At 38.9% G+C, this 18629-nt stretch overlaps 1 long non-coding RNA gene across 1 annotated transcript in view; it reads right to left on the bottom strand.

Moving 5' to 3' along the window:
* Positions 1–2668: 2668 nt before the first annotated feature.
* The window catches only part of LOC112134320 (uncharacterized), a 427542-nt gene continuing 411581 nt past the window's right edge, over positions 2669–18629 (bottom strand). The window contains exon 5 of the long non-coding RNA XR_002915759.2: positions 2669–6998. This is a non-coding gene — a long non-coding RNA (uncharacterized LOC112134320). The remainder of the gene's footprint in view (positions 6999–18629) is intronic.

Genomic DNA, 18629 nt, shown 5'->3' with positions numbered 1-18629 from the left:
CATAAAGTCTCTCCATACAACTCCAGGGATTTATAATTTTATTTGGGGGCCAGAACCACACTTCTCCAAGTAGTGCTGCTTTTTAATCTTTTCAAGTACTGAATAAGCTAACCTGCCTTCACAGTTTTTTGCCAAGCAATTCTTTTCTAAATTGTACTAATTCTAATAGAGTCTTAAAGGAACCTAGTTCTCTTTTGATATTTTAAGACGGCAAAAATATTTTTGATATTTTGAAACACTTGGAGACAAAATTGCATCAAATGTTTAGCCCAAGTAATCACTGATTTTATTGCATTCATTGCAGAGGACTTTGGCTTTAAATGAAAATCTTACTCAAAAGGCTTGAAGCCAAATCCTATAGATTTCTTGAAAATGTTTTGTTGCTGTTATTGCTGGTGTTTTATTTAGTTTAGGTTAGTTTCTTCACACAAGCCTAAATGCACATACCTTCATGGTCTCTTAACTGATTTCAAAATATCTGAGCTGTTTTTTAAAGCATGAGTTTTAGTCTAAATCTTACAAATTGTAATTTGATCTATTGAGCAAAATCACCAGATAGTTGCCTACTTATATACTTTACATATGGAGTTATTCTTATGAGTATTTGAAGATGGTTAAGCCCTTGATTTTATGCTCTCTGTTGAGTTTGTATAGATTTAGTTACACAGATTATTTTTCTCTCCTTGCTCCTAAATCTCTGAAGAAAATATACACACACAAAACAACATACATAGTAGAGGCCCCATTCTGAGCCAAAGTTAAGGTTCATGGATGGCCCCCAAATACCTGATACGCTAATGGGGTGGGCCCTTAGGGGTTGCCTGATATGAGGACCACTGGTGATACGTGAATGAGGAGGAGAAGATGGCAACACACCCTGAAGTATGGTACAGATAGCCTGGAATCTTTCACTACCTTTGGAGAGTAAGAAGGATAATCATTTTCAAAAGGTTTATGCCATGCAATACATGGGCCCCAGCAATACTGCCAAAGTGACAGAATGGCTTTGGAACTTCAACTTGCTCTGGAGTAACTCCAGGCACAGATGTAAGTAAGCATTGTTGTGAGGCATATATGAAGTTACATCTCTAGGTGGCCTTGCATACAACTTACATGCATGTGTGCAGATGGGGGGAAGATTATGATATATGCCACATGACAGCAGACTCCACCCCAAGAAAACTCAGGTGAGACCAGTCTAGGGCTCTGTACTCTAACTGCATGTGGTCTACAGGGTCTCAAAGTCTTGAGAATCCCTCTGGATTAATAACCAGGGGAAATAACCTGTTGCTACTAATAATATGTGTTGATACACAGATCTGACAGAAGATGGATTAGATTTAAACACCATTTGAATAACTTACAGTTAGTAAATATTAACTGAACTACACTGAACATTTTCTTGAGTTCTGTAATTCTAAAAGATTTTGAAATTGTCCTAAAATCAAAACAAACAAATAGGTAACCCTAAATATTTTGAGAAACTGGCAGCATCATGTAGTAGGAAACTAATTGAATTGGACTCAGAGGGTGTTATTTATGTATTTATTCATTTTTATTCATTCATAATAATTGTACATATTTATGGAGTACATGTGATATTTTGATACATGTATACAATTTCTTTTTTTTTATTATTATACTTTAAGTTTTAGGATACATGTGCACAACGTGCAGGTTTGTTACATATGTATACATGTATACAATTTCTAACAATCAAGTCAGGGTAATTAGGATACCCATCGACTCAAACATTTATCTTTTTTTTTTGTGTTGGGACCATTTCATATGTTCTCTTCTAGCTATTTTGAAATATACAATAAATTATTGTTCACTTCAATCCACAGAAGGCATTATTTCTAGTACAGATGCTTCTTGAATTACGATGGGGCTATGCTGTAATAAAGGCATCATAAGTTGAAAATACGGTAAGTCAAAATTGCATTTTTGGTTTTTTTTAGACAGAGTCTCACTCTGTTGCCAGGCTGGAGTGCAGTGGCGCGATCTCAGCTCACTGCAACCTCCACCTCCCGGGTTCAAGCAATTCTCCTGCCTCAGCCTCCGGGGTAGCTGGGACTACAGGCGCGTGCCGCTCCACCCAGCTAATTTTTTTGTGTGTTTTTTTTTTAGTAGAGACAGGGCTTCACCATGTTGCCCAGGATGGTCTCCAAAGTGCTGGGATTACAGGCGTGAGCCATCACGCCCGGCCCAAAAACACATTTTATACATTGTAAAATATCTGTTGTTTGGTCTTATGATTGCGTGACTGACTGGGAACTATGGCTTAAGACAGCTGCATCACTAGCCCAGGAAAAGATCAAAATTCAAAATTTGAAGTACTGTTTCTACTGAATGTGTATTACTTTTGCACCATGATAAACTCAAAAACATCATAAGTAGAACCATCTTAAGTCAGGGGCTGTCTGTATAAGTTCTGTTGCTAACTTGAGACACTCATTTCACCTCTCTGATCTCATATGACTTATTTACAAAGTGAAGGACTTACAAAATGTGCCACGAAAGTAAATTATAGTCAGTCTCATGTATATAATTGGAAAATTCTTCAACAAAATACTAACAAATAGAATCTAACAGGGTATTAAGGAATAATGCATCTCGACCATGGAGGGTTTATTTTAGGCACAGAAGAAGGATTCAAGGTTAGGAATTCTGTTAATAGAGTTTATTGCATAAATATTTTAAAGGAGAAAACCAAATGATTGCCTTTATAAATTTCAAATTGTATTTGATACTATTTAGCTACCATTCTGATAAAAGAAAACAAACCTCTGTGGATTGTAGATCCCTTTTTATCTTGATAAAATCTAGAAATCAGTAACAAATAGTAATGAAGGACTTAAGACATTTCTATTATAGATAAGACTAAGAGAAGGATACCCACTGGGGTAGCTAGTCTGCAAAGGTAGCACTCAATGGACACTCCTCCTGGTATAATGCCCATGTGTAGTCATTTCCATATTGAATCTGACTAACCTGTGACTTCCTAACAAAGCAGAAGATTTGTTAGCAGAAGTACTGTGGTGGCAATCCCAAGGTTATACCTTAAAAAGACCTAACACCACATACTTTTCTGTGCTTAGAAGCCTTATACCACGTAAGACATTAAGACTTCTGACTACTCTTCTGAAAAGAGAGTCCACGGGCAGAGACTCTGCAGGGTGAGATGCCATGGGGGGACAGAAGCACATGGAATAGCACCTATAAGCCAGACATGTGAGTGATGAAGTCAAAACATTAAGCAAAACCTGCTATTTTATATTTCAGTGCCTGGGCTGTAGCCTGATTAGCCAGAGTAATTAAATCATCATGGCATAGGTACAAGATTAGGTAAATAAATTAGGTAACATAACAGAGCATCCTGACACAAACTCAAGTACCTAAGGGAATCTAATATATATCTATACATATATATGTGTATATTTACATATGTAAATATACACATATATCTAAATGAGAATCAAATTGGTGGAGACAACATGAGTCATGCATGCAATAAATGTTGCTTGGACAATTGGCATGCAGACGGACATAAGGAAAAATGTAGACTTAGTATCCCATCATAAACAAAAATAAACTTCTGATGCATAAAATATTTCTATTTTTTTAATTAAACTATTTAAATACTAGAGGAAAACAGGGAAATATTTTCTATAATCTAGGGGTGGGAATGCTATTATAAGCAATTAAAACCTCAGAAACCATAAACTAAATGATATAATGAAATTGACTACAGAAAAAATAAAAACAAACTCTTTGGCATGGCAAAATCACACTACAAACAAAATTCAATGCCAGACTGGGGGAAATATTTGCAACCTGTTTGACAGATAAATGGGCAAAATACTTACTATACAACAATTTTACAATTGAACAGAATATACAATTTTATTCTTATAAATCATTGTGCAAATGATGAATATTCCATAAAAATATGAGAAAAGGCTATAAATAAGCATTTCACAGATGTGGAAAGCAAATATCTAGTAAAATTATTAATAACATAAAATGCAAACTATAATGAGATTGTATTTGTTTATTTGTTTATGCCAATATTAAATGTTTTGAAGAGTAAGAACATTTCCTTTAGGAAATGGTCACTCTCAAATTTTTCTCTGGGGTTCAAATTTTAATATCTCTTTCTAAAAATACTTTTTATTGAAGAATAACACACATAATGAATAGTATTTAAAACTGAAATGTCCTTCTTCATAAAGTATCATCAAGCAAGCATTTGTGTAACTACCATAAAGCCAGGAAATAAATAGCCAGCATCATAAAAGCCCACTTTCTGGCACTTTTTGAGGTAACTAGTATTCTAATTTCTAATACCATAGTTCAGTTCTACCCATCTTTGAGTTTTATATAAGCAGGCTTATTCTTTTATATGTGCCTCGTTTTGCTCAATATTATGTTTGTGAGACTTACTTTTGCCATCACATGTAATTGCAATTCTAATGTATTTATTGTTGATTAAAATATCACTCTGTGAATATACACAATTTACCATTCTAGTCCTAACATTTGAGGTGTTTTCAGTTTTTTGGCCATTATGTGTAAGGATGCTGTGGACATTCTTGTATATGTCTTTGTGTCTCTATACAAAGCAATTCTATCCAGTTTATACCTAGGACTGGAAGTGCTTACTCATAGGGAATGACTATGTTCAACTTTATTAGATAATACCAGACTGTTTCCCAAAGTTGTTGTACTAATTTACATTCCTACCAGCAATGCATAAGCATTCAAGGTGCTCCACAATATTATCAACACTCGATAATATTGCTCTTCTTAACTTTAGCCGTTTTGGAATGTGTAGAGCTTTAGTTTTCATTTTCCTTATGACTAATGAAATTCAGCACCTTTTCAAATGTGTATTAACCATCTGAGTTAGTTTTATAGACAAGGGCTTGTACAAATACGGCAAGTCCTCAAATAACATTGTTTTATAATAACCTTAAGAGAAAAAAAAGTCAATTCCCAGCTGGGGTCACTGTCCATGTGGAGTTGACATGTTCTCCCCATGTCTGCATGCATTTTCTCCATGTCCTCCAGTTTCCCCCCACATCTCAAAGATGTGCACGTTAGATGAATTGGCGGTCTAAAGTGTCCCAGTCCGAGTGAATGTGGGTGTGGGTGTGAGTGTGCCCTGCGATGGGATGGTGTTCTGTCCAGGGTGTATTTCCACCTTGCACCCTTAGCCCCTGCAGAGGCTCCAGCACCTGAGACTCTGAACTGGAAAAAGTGAATGAAGTTATCTTGTTTTTATTAATCTTTCTTAAATGTATGTGTAGCTCACATTTATTTCAATGTTTAATATTAAATGTATTTTGGTCTTTTTTTAGAAGTTTGGTGATTTTTTGTGATCAGTAATATGCCAGGAACTGAACTCTTACTTATATCAATTCACCTATGGTAAAATTGGTTTTGTTATATTTTATTTTTTGTTTAAAGTCACAGCTTCCATGATCCTATCAAAGACATTAAGTGAGGGCTTATTACACCTTGTTCATTTTGGATTGTCTGTTTTTCTTATTGAGTTATCAGAGCTCATCAGATATTCTGTATACAAGCCCTTTGTCTTAACAGTGTTGCAAATATCTTCTCCCATTCTGTGGTTCTTTTTCTACTCTTTTAATGCTTTTAATGGTGTCTCTACATAAAATTCTTGGTTTTTTTTTTTCTTTGAGGCTTTCACTCTGTCACTCTGGCTCTAGTGCAGTGCTGTGATCTTGGCTCACTTCAGCCTCAACCTCCTAGGCTCAAATGATCCTCCTGCCTCAGCTTCCCCAGTAGCTGGGACTATAGGCATGTGCTACCATGCCTGGCTATTTTTTTTTTAAATTTTTTGAAGAGATAGGGTCTTTCTATGTTGCCCAGGTTGGACTTGAACTCCTGGGCTCAAACAATCCTGCTGCCTTAGTCTCCAAAAGTGCTGGAAATACAGATGTGAGGCATCTTGTCTCATCTTAGCTTTAATATAATACAAATATTTTCTCATTTACTCCATGCTTTTTGTATTTTACTTAAGAAATCTTTTCCTGTCACAGGTCATGAAGGTAATCTATATTGTCCTTTAGAACTGAGCTGTCTAATACATTAACAACTAGCTGCATGTAACTTCTACGAATGCATCGAAGTTAGGTTAATTGAAATAAAATAAAATGAAAACTTTAGTTCCTTGTTCATATTAGCCATGTTTTTAAGGGCTCCATAGTCACAGGTATAGAACATTTTCATCATTGCAGAAAATTATACTAGTCAGATATAATAATTTGCAGAACAATTTATAGAGTAGAATTCTATTTTTAAAAAAACAAGTATCAAAACTACAACACTATCTGCATGTGTCCAAATTTGTATATGTATATAAGAAGTCTGGAAATAGATACATCAAATGCCAACTAACAGCAAATTGGAAGGCTTTGCGTGACGCACAAAAGCAAATAATAAGCAAACATGTTGCAATATCTGTCTGAATGAGAGTTTAAAATGTACGTATCTTGGTTAATGAGAAATACATTAGAAATTTTTTTACTTTTTATTTTTTAATTAGAAATATCAGTTTGCAGAACTGTTGCACACAATTTTCTTGGTGTGTATTGTTCAGATCCAAGGGTGTCATTTTTACGTGAACAATAAAGAGGGCTGTGCAACCCTGTAGATGAGAAATCACATATCTGGAAAAAAAGGCCTTTTTCAGTTCTGCTGCCAAAGTAGCCTGGAAGCAGGTTTCATCTTGTCCCCAATACACGTGTGGGACAGCCTGAGGCTTATATTTGGTGTTTAATGTTATTTTCCATTAAAAGGAAATCGAGATCCTTGGAGAATGGCTGACTCAACATCTTGGGGCTTGAAAAAGTCAACCTGGGAGTAGAACATCTTGTTTTTGCCAGAATGTGAGGATTCTATGAGAAAATCCCTGAGTATTTCTTTTAGGAGCAGGCATGCACCAAGTTGTAGCAATTCCATCAAAAAGCCTAAAAACAAATGAAATTTAATAAAATGCACTGGATGATAGGTATAAAACAAAAATTAAAATATAATCATATGTGACTGTTCTTGTTAATTACAATGCCTATGGGATAGTTGATATAGATGAATGAGTGTTGTTCCTATGAAGTATATATTGAATTTTTCTTTACCTATGTAGGCAAGAATGGGTAGATTAAGGAATTGTGAGCAAGCAAGATATTTCTGGGAAAAGAAGAGATTTTATTAAGAATCAGAAGGACAGGGAATAACCAGGTTGTTCCAAAGAGTGTATCAATATGACAGACAAGCAGAGGGAGAAAGCAGACTCCTTGGACTGGATTCTCATCTCCTGAATTGAAAGACCCTAGATAAGCCTTCTAATAATATGTGATTAAAGCATACCCATGTTTCCAAAAATGCTAACAAACTATATCAAAATTGTGAATAAATTTGAGAGGAAAATGAGCTTTGCAATTCAGGCCAGGGAGAAAAAAACAATCTAAAATTTTGTCTTTGTTTTGTTTGAAGACATGAGCTTGAAAAGTCCATTTATAAGAGAGGTTTTATTGGAAAAAGAGGGTGTTTTGAGGATCTATCTAGATTTGAGAGACCCTGGAAGACACAAGCAAGTCTCATGCCATGACCAGGGATCAGTTAATTAGGTCAGAACCTATCATCCTAACAGGTTTGTGTGAGAAAGCACAGTATTGTTACTTATCTATCAGGGTAAGTAAAAAGTGTAGAAACAAATTTTGAAACCATGCTGATACTCTGTTTTGAAGGTGATTGAACAATTAAAAGGGGTTGATAAATTAAACTCTTGATTGTACTGAGATGGTTTAGAGAATTTTGTTAATTACATTTAAATCAAGTTTTGAATATTTAAGATATTTCATGAAATGTAGAAATAAATATTTGTGATGTTTGAATGTTTGGAAACATTGTGTTAAGTAGATTTACAGATTTTAATAAACTGAATGTTAAATAAAGAAGCACAAGCCAGGGTCAGTGGTTCACGCCTGTAATCCCAGCACTTTGGGAGGCTGAGGCGGGCAGATCACATGAGGTCAACAGTTGGAGACCAGCCTGGCCAACATGGCAAAACCCATCTCTACTAAAAGTACAAAAATTAGCCAGGCATGGTAGCAGGTGCCTCTAATCCCAGCTACTCAGGAGGCTGAGGCAGGAGAATCGTTTGAACCTGGGAGACGGAGTTTGCAGTGAGAAAGATGGCCCCACTGCATTCCAGCCTGGGCGACAAAAGCAAGACTCAGTTTCAAAAAAAAAAAAGAAGCACAAATTAAAGTATTTTTCATGTCCAGCCTTGGTGTGTTCATAAAACAAAAGCTTACTTGTGACCAAACAAAAGTACAGTTAAGAGATATTTGGAGGGAGTCTCTTTGTGGTGATGAGACAGTTTTTCATCCCAGTTATGGTGGTGGTTACTTGCATCTATATGTAGGAGGCAATTTCATATTATTATACACTCTCCAAATATAAATAAAAATTTTTAATTAATTAATCAATTTTTTTTAAATTTATTTTTGAGACTGGGTCTCCCTTTATGGCCCAGGCTTAAGTGCAGTGGCGTGATCTTGGCTCACTGCAAATTCCATCTCCTGGGTTCAAGCGATTATCCTGCCTCAGCCTCCTGAGTAGCTGGGATTACAGGTGTCCGCCACCACTCCTGGCTAATTTTTGTACTTTTAGTAGAGACAGGATTTTGCTATTTTGGCCAGGCTGGTCTCAAACTCCTGACCTTGGGTGATCTGCCCCCCCAAGTCTCCCAAAGTGCTGGAATTGCAAGCGTGAGCCGCTGTGCCTGGTCAACAAATAGTTTTTAAAGAGAACCTGTAAAACCTGAAGAAATCCAAATAATGTCTGTACTTCAGTTAATAGTATTATATTAATGCTGATGTCCTGGTTTTGATGTGTACCATGATTATGCAAAATATTATCATTGAGGGAAACTGGGTGAAGGGCACATGGAAATTCTGTACTATTTTTGAAACTTCTTGTGAATCTTAAACTATTTCAAAATAAAAATATCATAAAAATATATACAGAGATATTAGTAACTTCATAAAGAAAAGGCATAGGCTGTTCTAGTGGTGCAAGCACGTGCATCCCTTTGCCTCATTTGGATGCTCTGCATGTGATCTCAGGTATTGGCAAGATGTCAGATAGATCTTGCTGAGTTGGCTAGTCCAGCTTTGTTATTTGTTGTTGCTATTAAGACTATTATAGGATTTTAAGACTATTATAGGATTTAATGCAACAGGAAACAGCTATAAGCATAGATACTACAAAACGGTCATCTATGTTTATATACGGCAATTCTGCCCTTTGAATGGTGCCTCCTTATAAACTAATCTTCAGGCATCTTCCTAGATCATGTCTTTCCACATAAAAGCTTTTCGCTATTAAAGTTGCCACACTCTCATTTAAAACCACTCATTTCTTCTCCTTGCACTTAGAAAGCAAATGAAGCTCCGCACAATGCTTCAATGACCTATAAAATCTGCCTACTGTTGACATTTGTAATCTCGTGTTGTGCACTCCCCCTCTTCCTCACAGCATCATAGATACAGAGGCCTCTTCGATGTTGCTAGAACATACCCAGCGTACCCCTGCCTGAAGGGCTCTGCATTTGCCGCTCCCTTTCCCATGCAGTCACACACTATCTAAAATGACCTTGCTTGTCACTCTCTCTCTCATCAACTAATATTATTTTCTATATCAATGTATTTATTTTTTTCTCCCTGTCTTAATTCAGAGCCTAGCATATAATTGTTGCTCAATAGACATTTTTTTGAATAAATGCATGCATTAATGAATGAATGAACGCTCCTATTAATGGTGCTTATTCTGGGAAATATGACTGAGAGTGAGAGGACTCATTCTACTTCTTACACTCCAGGCCAATATGATATTCTTATACCAAGTATAAGCTAATTTTGTAACCGAATTTTTAAAAAATACATGCGCATACACGTTTGTACTTAGAATAGATGAATTCAAAGGTAATTTCCATCTTCAGCATTTTATGTTATGTTTTCCACATTATTCTCTTAAGATATAAGGAAGAAGTATAGCACAGTTTAAATGGTAAGGTGTCAAGACAGAATCAACGTATTCCATTTTTCAATTATGAATTACTGCAAAAGCATGAATCAATGTCAGTATCTAAGAGCCTTCCAGATATCCCTTAATATAGAGATTAATGTGTGCACCTGTGTTTTCACCCTTAATTCCTATAAAGATTAGGTCAAGAACATCAATTCTCTCTGGCCACCAATCAGGCTTTGGAGAAAATAGAGGCAATATCATTTTGGAGGGAGGAAGTGGGCGGTGAAGCAGTGTGACGAATGTTTACAGATGGATTCTCCCCTTCTCCATCTGGCCTCTGCATATGAGAATGCAGAATATGTGCTCCTGTTTCTTGGCCCTCACTTTGAGGGTAATTACTGTTAACTTTGAATGATCTGACTTATCTGTTGTGAGGTAGACAGATAAGGGTTCAAAAGGAAAAATTATTAAAATTTTGGTATGCCCTTCCCTTTTTTGTAAAGTATTTAGGAAGCCATCAAAGATACAGAAAATATGCCAAGACAAGATAAAAGCAGAAGAAAAGGAGAATGCCAAGAGGGGCATGAACATGAAATGAAACCAGAAATGAGGGTTGAACACAATTTCTGTGTCTCTCGGACACCTACACTCTTGTAAGTAGGGTGTATACATTGGCTGTAACATTTCTCAAATCCAGTTTAGAAATGAAAACTAGATAAATTATACCTTTTGCAATATTTCTAACATAAGTTATATCAAAGAAGTTGTTTCGTCAATTCACATCTATTCCTGATAGAAAAGCAGAAAGGACTTTCTCCTGAAAGTCTCTGAAAAATGGGTGTTATTCTTAATCTCATTTTTGCAGGGTATTTAATCTCATTGCTTTTATTTACATGAGGCACTTGCATAATTCCAAGATGCAATTAGGTTAAAACAATTCTATGGTGATGAGGGTGATGGTGGGTGTGGAGCGGGGTGGAGGTTGTGAAGGACACTTTAAAATAAATACATGTACCTTTAAAATAATCACATGCATTTTCTTTTCTTCAGTCGTTCCAGGATGGGAATTGGCAGGAGTACTTTTTTTTTTTTCTGTACCAAATTAGAATCTGCCCCTAGGACTGAGGAAAACAGAGATGGGGAGAATGATAGTTAAAAGCCAATAAGAATCATTTATTTCCACCTCACTGGTCAGACATATTTTGGGTGTATGAGTCAGCACAGTGTGAGAGGAATGTTTGGGCTAGACTTTATCAGAAGTTATGTAAATTTTTCAGACTGATGAAAGCTATCCTGGCTAGTTATTTGAGGCTTTGGGTAGAATCAGGGCTGAAAACGTTGTGGAGCTGAACTTATTTTGTGACCGGGACAGCTCTGACTGGGCAACTTCTCTGTTCTGAAATCCCCTTTCTGGAGTTAATAATATTGTTTTATGCCTAAATTGCTTAGTTTGGTCAGAACCTATGTTTTGTCAACTCTGAAATATCTGACAAAAGATTTCAGCCTTTCAAAGCAGTCTTCCACATCAGATCAGACACTCAGGGCATTTGCTGGCTGAGAGGAGGTTAATGAACTGAGTGCATTCTATGTTCTTGAATGTATGTGATTCTTAAGAGGAGAAGGCAAAGATCAAGCTGTATTTTCTATCCTCAGAAAGCACAGAATCTGGTGGCAAGGACAGGCATGGATACAACTCTCACAGAGTAAAGTAGATTGTGATCATTGCAGGACAAGCACGGAGATTTGGGGGCACTGAAGAGAAGAATGAAATTGTAGGGAAGGTTCTTGTATGCCTCTTTTATTGAGGGGCCTATCATTTAGCAGACACTTTAGCAGGCACTCAAAATATGCTAGACAGATGAATAAATAGAAAAGATATCAACTGTGCAAGAAAGAGTAGACTATGAAGATGTAGAGATAAGTAGAAAAGACGTTTGAGGCAGGAGAATTACATAGTGGTGAAACAAGCTTGGTGAGCAACAGCATCAGCTAATACTGGGTGAGGAATATTGGCCTGGAATATTGTCAGAACAAGACAGTATTCTTGGACCCATTAATTTTCAAAGAAACATCTGTATTTCATAGTCAAAAATGAGTTTGGGAGCACATATAAGCCCTTGAAAAATAAAGACGGACAAATGCGGTTAGAAGATTGAGGTTTGTTAATATAAGAAATATAAATAGGATATTGTAATGTAATATATGGTGTGATGTGATGATGTGATATAAAGCCAAGGTTTTCTAAGGAAGACTACTGTGCCTACCATATTGCTGCCCCCTACCTTTGGCAGGCATGGGGAGCTAAAGATAATATATCATCATGATGCTTGCGCAGCAAGATAGGGGTAATGGAGGAGGGTTTAAGGAGGAAGCTACTCATAAACGTGTGAGTAGGGTTAGAGAATACCAATAAGGCATGGTGAGGACCTGCAGCTGTTAACACTGAGGAGTCATTGCTGCCCTGAGAGCTGTCCAGGCAAGGGGGTGGAGTGGTTAGAAAGAGCTGTGGCTGTAGGTGAGGAGGGAAGACAATCCCCAGACAGGACCCGCAGCCTTCCGGAGAGGCGCATACCACTGTCAACCTGCGACCCAACCGAGACCCAAGGAAATAAATCCCCAATCCTTCATGCCTCCCTATTTCCTACTGGTGTCTCCTACTGTGCAGATGTCTTCTCCTAAAGGACAGGGAGACCCATGATGTGGTCCTTACAGTTCAGCCTCTTGGAGCACAGAGCAAGGCAGAGAAGGATGAAGAATGACTCGAGGGGAGAACAGAGCAAAGTCACCCCACCCGGGGAAGGAGAAGGTCAAAGCTCTTCTTGCTGATGGAATCTTGGGAAGTCTAATTTATTTACCTCATGATACCTTCAATTATCATGGCATTGTCTGGGTGAATTTATGGACACCTCATTAGAGCTTGAAGGGGCAAACTTCTCAATTAAATAGGCTTGTTATAATACAGAATTAGCTCCAATCTCTAGCTAATTGAATCTCCTTCATTTGAAGCAGTCCTATCCCATAAACAGTCACAGCTATTATTATTTTCTCCAGTATCACTGACCTGCATATGCAGAAAATCACTATGTAGGTGGTTAAAGTACCAGATACCATGCATGCTTCCCAGGACAGGTGACTCTTGTTAAGACTGCAAATCTATTTGTCTCCTTTATTCAAAAACAGCATTTGCACACCAGCACTCTTAAATCCCATACATTCTTCCATGCTTCTAGGAGAGAATGAGTCACCTAGCTTTATTTACAAGTCAGGCTGTAAATAAACTTGGAGACATACATTCAGATGAATGCTCCTGAGGTCAGTATCATATGCCGGATGTGGGAAGGGTATTTTATATTATAAAAATGTTTTGCTAGGAGAACAAAGGGAGTGGAGGAGGATTGTTAAGCCTCTGAGAAAGTGTTACTCATCTCAGAGGCCTCTAGCTAGGATACAAAGAGAGAGAGAAAGTCATGTGGTTAAAATAATATTCTTACTCTCAGAGAAATTCACTCTAAACCAGTTTGACTATCTGTATACTCAGGGTGAATTCTAACCACAAACCCTCTCGTACAAGAAATGTCATAAGACTCTCTTCAGAATAAATACAATCTGACTTTGAGCTTCTAAGATGCTGGGCTACTAGGACATAAAATATCAACCTGTATTGATACACATTCTCCTCACTCTCAAGAGTGCACAGTCTGGACTTTAGTCCTCTGTAGGGACCACAGCCAGCCCACTCCTCATCAGCCTGCCAGGGAAGGAACATAGGCCCCAGTATTTGGGGAAACCCCTGGCTTCCATTCTCTTCTATGTACTGGGACTCTCTCCAAGGCACTCACCTCTCTCTCCTCCTTCTTCATGGGATAGCCTCAGTGAGTTTAGATTTCCTTAAAGACTAGGAAGAAAAGCTGCCCTCCAGCAACTCAGATGTAGAGTCCTGCTAAATTGGCCAGAGGCTGGTGAAAGTAAAAATACTATAGAAAACAAGGCCAAATACCTCTTATCTTTTCCAAATCTCTCAAGACAGAAAGAACAAATCCAAACTAATAGCTAAAGAAGTTATGGTGCCATGGTGGGCTTCCCCAAATCCCTCCACTCATGGTGAGCCCTGGAGTGACGGTTTCTCTACAGCTCTGAGGAGCAGGCCTGGAAGGCACTGAGATAACCCCTGTGGCTACACAGAAGTCTCAGACCTGCTCCTTGAGCTCACTGTCCACCAGGCAGCAGCCATGCCCACGACTGCAATAGCTTGGAGAAATGCCACAGTGGAGGAGGTACAGGGAGAGTGAAGAACTGCCTGGAGCAGGAAGCTTGTCAAAGAGCAGCAGAGATGGAGGAGAAAATATTTGGACTATGTTTGATGTCAACGACTAATGCAGGTTGGCTCAGCAGGGATGGGAGCGCAAAATTGTCCAAAGCAGAACGTCTTGCATAGGTTATTCTCAAGCAAGAGAGAGCCTAATATCTTGTGGGAATAAGAGGTGTCACTGTTCAGGTTCCCTGCGAAGACCCTGAAACACATTTTCATGCAGGAAACTTGTTGGGGTATAGTCAATACAGGATTTACCCTGTGAGGGAACACAACTAGGAAGCAAGATTGGACAGAAGGAAAAGTTAAACTGCAAAGCAGTTGCCAAAGAGGCCTCAGCAAACCACATGGCAGCTCTGGAACAGGAGAAGCCCTGCAAAGGAATGTCAAATTGAGGCAAGGAATCTAGGCTTTTGCAAGCCCTAAAAGGGCAATGATAAGATGAAGGTGATCTTGGAGAGGGGTCATAACCTTGGAAGAGGAAGTTTTCTTTGGCTGAGGGCAATTCCTGGAGAGGGACTCAGCTATGAGCCCTTGGCAGGCAACACTCCTGAGAGCTGGGGGAATGAGAGCCTCCGTCCTGCAGGAGGAGAGCTGGGCGTTGCATTATTGCATGTGCCACAGCAGCCACAGTCCAGCATTGCTCTGTCATGTCTGGCAGGGAAAGTGAGGATGATGCTTTCGTTAGGGTGGGCTAGACTATATTCCTGTAACCATACTTTCCAGACACCATAAAGATTTCCTTTTGTGCCTATCACTCTCTCTGGAGGGTTGAGTAGCTACTTGTGATAATTTAGGAGTTCAGGGTCCTTCAGTTTTCCGAAGTTGTAGTAAAAGGCAGAGATGGAGAAGACAGGATCACGCTAAGGCTTTAGGGTGCCATTTGCACGTTGTGTACCTGGCTTCCTCCTACTTTCCACTGATGGGATCCATTCACCTGGATACAACTTAATTGTGGGACTGATGGGAAATACAGTCTTCCACATGCCCAGATAGAGGAAGTGGGGTTAGTGAGCCTCTAGCTAGTCTTTGGTTCAGGGATGTTTGCCCAGTGTCTCTGTAGAACAGGATCATTGGGTAGCATACACTGGCTAGCATCTAGTATCAAACAGAACAACTCAGGATTTTTCATGTGTTTATAAAAATTGATATTTAAAAATCTTTCAGATTTGTGTTTTCTCTAGCAACACTGACTTGCTCTAAAGTTATAAACATCTTCTTAAAAATGAAAAGCTCATCAATCATACAGTGTAAATTATATATTGAAAGTAGCAAAGGAATGTTTTTAAAGCTGTCACCAATGCTCCACTCCTGACTTATAGTTGCATATTTTTTTGACATCTGTCAAACCAGTAGGACAGATCCTGGGTAGGGGCATGAGGAGTGGGGGAAGTTTGTCCACAGACTCATCAGTCTTCACAAGGTGGTTGAACATTATTCCAAGGGCATGGGAACTGCCTGAAGATTTAAGTAAGATGGTAACCCACTACATCTTATCTGGAATATGATTCTGCATACAAGTAGGCAGCCTGGTCATTATCTGGACAGTCATTCAATTGCAGTGTGTGCCAGAAATTTATTTGTGGCTTAAATCAAGATATCAGGCACATTCCTATTTATAAAAGTTTGACTTAATCCCCCCAAAATTTTTTTTGCATAACCATCTTACTTGAGCTACTTCCAGAATTAAATTTGATCAAGTGAAACCACCTCCTTTCAAGAGAGAACTTCCAAAGTATCTGCTTGTCACCCAGTCCTCCTAACTCCCTTCCCCCTTCATCAATGGGTAGAGTTGAAAGTTTGGCCCACTTCTAGGACAGCCTTTAGGAATCTCTTATCCTACTGTAAACTGAAGACTACAAAGCTCTTCCAACAGTGACTTGATGGCAGAAGAGAGGCCAGGTGAGCCTGTGCCCTGCTTGATGGGAGGCAGCAATGATTTCTGAATCGTAGCTCACACAAAGTCCTCGATGATCTGCTTTCTCCTGTGGGTCAGACTTAACTGAAAATAAATATGTAGCAGGAAGACTTTCCATAACTTTTCCCTCCTTTCTCCCACTCCCGAGGCATTCTGATTGGGGAAAGCATTTCATTGATGTTCTTTATTTTTCTGCAGGAAATGAATGCCTGAGAGCAGGGGCTCCAACTTAGACATATTCTGTGTGCCACAGTATTCGGCAGAGCTCCTTGTCCTCTGCAGAGGATCAATAACAATTTGTTACAAGTACAGGTGAGGGACCCAGGCTTGCCCCAAAAGTATTTGTGGGACCTCATGGAGTAGATCACTTAATATGTTTTGCCCTCAGCACTCTTATCTGAAAGTAAAAGACGTTGGATGTTCTTTAGGCCCCTTCAAGTGCTCACTCTCGTGAATCCAACAATTTAGTTTTTTAAGGTGATTGTGGTGCACTGCTGTCTCTGGAGTTAGGAAGATCCTGACTCTGCTACTCACAAGCTGCATGACCTGGACAAGTTATTTAATCCCCCTGAGGAAAACAATTTCAATTTTGCCACTTCATGTTGAGGAATGAAAGATATACAGAGAAACATCTCAGCACAGGCATGCAACAAACACAGGTTTAATATGTGAGACAAGTAGTAATAATATAATAATACTAGAAGTCTGCAAGACAGAAAGTTCTAATGCAAAAAAAAAACATGATGTTGGTAGGAACACCTTCTTGTTTTAGGTACCGTCTAGGGCCAGGCTCTGGTGTAGACACTGGGGTTAAAAGATACATAAGTTTTGGCTGGGCGCAGTGGCTCACACCTGTAATCCCAGCACTTTGGGAGGCTAAGGCAGGTGGATCACGAGGTCAGGAGATCGAGACCATCCTGGCTAACATGGTGAAACCTCATCTCTAATAAAAATACAAAAAATTAGCCAGGCGTGGTGGTGGGTACCTGTAGTCCCAGCTACTCAGGAGGCTGAGGCAGGAGAATGGTGTGAACCCGGGAGGCGGAGCTTGCAGTGAGCCAAGATCATGCCACTGGACTCTAGCCTGGGAGACACAGTGAGACTCCACCTCAAAAAAAAAAAAAACAAAAAAGATACATAAGTTTTTTGACAAAGCTGACAAACCTATGGGTTGAATCAATTATGATGAAAATGCAGCATTGCTTTTTATTTGGGATGCTTCCTTCTGAAAGCCAATAACATAAGGCAAAAGTGAAATGAATCTTGAAGTGTAGCTGAAATGTAGAGACTGTTTTATAGAGAAATAAGCCAGAAAAAAAAATGCACTTTTAGATATTTGAAGAAGATTTTGTAAGGCCTACCCTGGCCTACACCTACACCATCCGTGAAGCTGCACATGTTGATATGTGTCTACATGCATGTGTTTGGGTGTGTGCATGTGTTTGCATACACACACACACTTGCCCCTTTCCAGCAAACATTCTCAGGCTTTGCAGATGGGCTGACTAACTCAGACGGCAACAGCATCAGCATCATCTGTCATCTTTTCACACCAAAAGCAGTAGAATCCATTGATGTGATGAGAAAACACATCTCTCAATCAATTCTGGGTAAAGGGTAGATGCCAAATAACTATATTTTTAAAATTGGGAACACTGTGTGCATCTTCCAAGTGATGCTGGTAAAAGGTTGACTCACTCATAAATACAAGGTTGCAGCTGGTACTAAGGGATGGATTTTCCCAGCAAGGGACCCCTAAATGACAGCTGCCTGCCAGAAAAAGGCATGTGAGGCACTGAGCTAATTTCGCTGTGTACCCTCTTTTGCCCTTTCATTTGGTCAAGCCCTGGAATGTTAATGCAAGCTGAGAGACAGCAAGCCACACATGGCTTTCACATACAGAAGGGCCAGGCATTGGAACCCACATTTTTGGACTGAATTGATGAGGATTATATATGAGGTCTTGGGAGATTGCCATCCTCACCACCCTCCATCTCTGTAGAGTGTGAGAATCTGTGGATCTCATGCCTTGGGGCCTTCAAATGGCTAGATAACATTTTGAGGCATTAATTTATTTTGTTTGGCTTCACTGCCTCTGATTTTCTTTGTTCTCTCTTCCTCATGCAGGCAGGTTGTTTGTTCTGGGCTTCATTGGCACAGATAAGGTAAGTGACAGGGCAGAAATCAGAAGTCACAGGCAAGAATAGCTGGCATTTTCCTTATAAGCCTTCACAGAGGGTTTGAGGGTTTTTGAAAGAAGTAAAGGTTTGAAGGGTGGCTGAGGCAGAGTGAACTGAAGAGGCAGAAAACAGAGTGGGACTCACCTGTGTCCTCCCACTC

This window comes from Pongo abelii, chromosome 6, assembly GCF_028885655.2.
Source record: "Pongo abelii isolate AG06213 chromosome 6, NHGRI_mPonAbe1-v2.0_pri, whole genome shotgun sequence".
Classification (NCBI taxonomy): Eukaryota; Metazoa; Chordata; class Mammalia; order Primates; family Hominidae; genus Pongo; species Pongo abelii.
The sequence above is the reverse complement of the archived record's forward strand: the minus strand, read 5'-3'. Positions and strand labels throughout refer to the sequence as shown.